The following is a 4,777-nucleotide window of genomic DNA, read 5'->3' on the forward strand; positions in this document are numbered from 1 at the left end:
GATAACAATTGTTGTTCTGTTTACATGAATAAAAACCTTCTCTGGTCATACACACCAACGAAAATGGTTTGTTGGATCTCGATCGTAGTGATACACATAATCATAATATTGAAGCCAAAAGATACAAAGTTAATAATGATAGTGCAACTTATTTGTAGCACTGTCGTTTAGGTCATATTGGTGTAAAGCGCATGAAGAAACTCCATACTGATGGGATTTTGGAATCACTTGATTATGAATCACTTGATGCTTGCGATCCGTGCCTCATGGGCAAGATGACTAAAACGCCGTTCTCCGGAACTATGGAGAGAGCAACAGATTTCTTGGAAATCATACATACAGATGTATGTGGCCCAATGAATATTGAGGCTCGTAGCAGGTATCATTATTTTCTGACCTTCACAGATGATTTGAGCAGATATGGGTATATCTACTTAATGAAACAGAAGTCTGAAACATTTGAAAAGTTCATATAATTTCAGAGTGAAGTAGAAAATCATCGTAACAAGAAAATAAAGTTTCTACGATCTGATCGCGGAGACAAATATTTGAGTTACGAGTTTGGTCTTCAATTAAAACAATGTGGAATAGTTTCACAAATTCGTGCCACCTGGAACACCACAGCATAATGGTGTGTCCGAACGTCATAACCGTACTTTATTGGATATAGTGCAATCTATGATGTCCCTTACCAATTTACCACTATCGTTTTGGGGTTATGCATTAGAGACAGCTACATTCACATTAAATAGGGCACCATCAAAATCCGTTGAGACGACGCCTTATGAACTGTGGTTTGGCAAGAAACCAAAGTTGTCGTTTCTTAAAGTTTGGGGTTGCGATGCTTATGTGAAAAAGTTTCATCCTGATAAGCTCAAACCCAAATCGGAGAAATGTGTCTTCATAGGATACCCAAAGGAGACAGTTGGGTACACCTTCTATCGCAGATCCGAAGGCAAGACATTCGTTGCTTAGTATGGATCCTTTCTAGAGAAGGAGTTTCTCTCGAAAGAAGTGAGTGGGAGGAAAGTAGAACTTGATGAGGTAACTGTACCTGCTCCCTTATTGGAAAGTAGTTCATCACAGAAATCTGTTCCTGTGAATCCTACACCAATTAGTGAGGAAGTTAATGATGATGATCATGTAACTTCAGATCAAGTTACTACCAAACCTCGTAGGTAAACCAGAGTAAGATCCGCACCAGAGTGGTACGGTAATCCTGTTCTGGAGGTTATGTTACTAGACCATGACGAACCTATGAACTATGAAGAAGCGATGGTGAGCCCAGATTCCGCAAAATGGCTTGAGGCCATGAAATCTGAGATGAGATCCATGTATGAGAACAAAGTATGGACTTTTATTGACTTGCCCAATGATCGGCGAGCCATTGAGATTAAATGGATCTTCAAGAGGAAGACAGATAGTGATAGTAGTGTTACTGTCTACAAAGCTAGAACTGTCGCAAAAAGGTTTTCGACAAGTTCAAGGTGTTGACTACGATGAGAGTTTCTCACTCGTATCTATGCTTAAGTCTATCTGAATCATGTTAGCAATTGCCGCATTTATGAAATATGGCAAAAGGATAAAACAAAACTGCATTCCTTAATGGATTTATTAAAGAAGAGTTGTATATGATGCAACTAGGAGGTTTTGTCAATCCTAAAAGTGCTAACAAAATATGCAAGCTCTAGCGATCCATCTATGGACTGGTGCAAGCATCTCCGAGTTGGAATATACGCTTTGATAAGTTGATCAAAGGATATAGTTTTATACAGACTTGCGGTGAAGCCTGTATTTACAAGAAAGTGAGTGGGAGCACTACAGCATTTCTGATAAGTATATGTGAATGACATATTGTTGATCGGAAATAATGTAGAATTATTCTGCAAAGCATAAAGGAGTGTTTGAAAGGAGTTTTTCAAAGAAAGACCTCGGTGAAGCTGCTTACATATTGAGCATCAAGATCTATAGAGATAGATCAAGACGCTTGATAAGTTTTTTCAATGAGTACATACCTTAACAAGATTTTGAAGTAGTTCAAAATAGAACAGTCAAGGAAAGAGTTCTTGCCTGTGTTACAAGGTGTGAAATTGAGTAAGACTCAAAGCCCGACCACGGCAGAAGATAGAAAAAGAATGAAAGTCATTCCCTATGCCTCGGCCATAGGTTCTATAAAGTATGCCATGCTGTGTACCAGATCTATTGTATACCCTACACTGATTTTGGCAAGGGAGTACAATAGTGATCTAGGAGTAGATCACTGGACAGCGGTCAAAATTATCCTTACCGGAATAAGGATATGTTTCTCGATTATGGAAGTGACAAAAGGTTCGTCGTAAAGGTTTACGTCGATGCAAGTTTTGACACTAAATCTAGATGACTCTAAGTCTCGGTCTAGATACATATTGAAAGTGGGAGCAATTAGCTAGAGTAGCTCCGTGCAGAGCATTGTAGACATAGAAATTTGCAAAATACTTACGGATCTGAATGTGACAGACCCGTTGACTAAAATTATCTCATAATCAAAACATGATCACACCTTAGTACTCTTTGGGTGTTTATCACATAGCGATGTGAACTAGATTATTGACTCTAGTAAACCCTTTGAGTATTGGTCACATAGAGATGTGAACTATGGGTGTTAATCACATGGTGATGTGAATTATTGATGTTAAATCACATGGCGATGTGAACTAGATTATTGACTCTAGTGCAAGTGGGAGACTAAAGGAAATATGCCCTAGAGGCAATAATAAAGTATTATATATTTCCTTATATCATGATAAATGTTTATTATTCATGCTAGAATTGTATTAACCGGAAACATAATACATGTGTGAATACATAGACAAACAGAGTGTCACTAGTATGCCTCTACATGACTAGCTTGTTGATCAAAGATGGTTATGTTTCCTAACCATAGACATGGGTTGTCATTTGATTAACGGGATCACCTCATTAGGAGAATGACGCGATTGACTTGACCCATTCCGTTAGCTTAGCACTCGATCGTTTACTATGTTGCTATGCTTTCTTCATGACTTATACATGTTCCTATGACTATGAGATTATGCAACTCCCGTTTACCGGAGGAACACTTTGTGTGCTACCAAAAGTCACAACGTAAATGGGTGATTATAAAGGTGCTCTACAGGTGTCTCCAAAGGTACTTGTTGGGTTGGCGTATTTCGAGATTAGGATTTGTCACTCCGATTGTCGGAGAGGTATCTCTGGGCCCACTCGGTAATGCACATCACTATAAGCCTTGCAAGCATTGTGACTAATGAGTTAGTTGCGGAATGATGTATTACGGAACGAGTAAAGAGACTTGCTGGTAACGAGATTGAACTAGGTATCGAGATACCGACGATCGAATCTCGGGCAAGTAACATACCGATGACAAAAGGAACAACGTATGTTGTTATGCGGTCTGACCGATAAAGATATTCGTAGAATATGTAGGAACCAATATGAGCATCCAGGTTCTGCTATTGGTTATTGACCGGAGAGGTGTTTCGGTCATGTCTACATAGTTCTCGAACCCGTAGGGTCCGCACGCTTAACGTTACGATGACAGTTTTATTATGAGTTTATGTATGTTGATGTACCGAAGGAGTTCGGAGTCCCGTATGAGATCGGGGACATGATGAGGAGTCTCGAAATGGTCGAGACGTAAAGATCGATATATTGGACGACTATATTCGGACTTCGGAAAGGTTCCGAGTGATTCAGGTATTTTTCGGAGTACCGGAGAGTTACGGGAATTCGTATTGGGCCTTAATGGGCCATACTGGAAAGGAGAGAAAGACCCCAAAGGGTGGCCGCACCCCTCCCCATGGGCTAGTCCGAATTGGACTAGGGAGGGGGGGCGCCCCCTTCCTTGTTTCTCCTTCCCCCTTCCCTTCTCCTACTCCCAAAAGGAAAGGAGGAGTCCTACTCCCGGTGGGAGTAGGACTCCCCCCTTGGGCGCGCCACCTCCCCTTGGCCGACCCTCTCCTCCTTGCTCCTTTATATACGGGGGCAGGGGGGCACCCCAAGGACACACTTGATATACGATATTTTAGCCGTGTGCGGTGCCCACCTCCACCATATTACACCTCGATAATACCGTTGCGGAGCTTAGGCGAAGCCCTGCGTGGGTGGAACATCATCATCGTCACCATGCCGTCGTGCTGACGAAACTCTTCCTCAACACTCGGCTGGATCGGAGTTCGAGGGACGTCATCGAGCTGAACGTGTGTGGAACTCGGAGGTGCCGTGCGTTCGGTACTTGATCGGTCGGATCGTGAAGACGTACGACTACATCAACCGCGTTGTGATAACGCTTCCGCTGTCGGTCTACGAGGGTACGTGGACAACACTCTCCCCTCTCGTTGCTATGCATCACCATGATCTTGCGTGTGCGTAGGAAATTTTTTGAAATTACTACGTTCCCCAACAGATTATCCTTGGTAGGCCCTTTTTGAATACTGCATGGGCTATTATTGATGGCAACAAAGGCAATGTCACTTTTCATGTTAATGGTAATGAGAATACGGTACACTTTCCGAGGAAACAACCTCAAGTCCAAAGTATCAATTCTATTGGAAAAAATCCAACAATTACTATTGGAGGTTTTGAATTTCCTCTTCCTACTATCAAGAAGAAATATGATATTCTTATTGTTGGGGACGTGCATATCACCGTTGAGGCAACCTAGTGTTATTCGAAATTTCTCCGGTTCCTTGTTATTCGAAAAGAGTTTGTTAACAAGACTTGATCAACCTTGTTAGTTGAT

Source organism: Aegilops tauschii, chromosome 6 (genome assembly GCF_002575655.3).
Source record: "Aegilops tauschii subsp. strangulata cultivar AL8/78 chromosome 6, Aet v6.0, whole genome shotgun sequence".
NCBI classification, from domain to species: Eukaryota; Viridiplantae; Streptophyta; class Magnoliopsida; order Poales; family Poaceae; genus Aegilops; species Aegilops tauschii.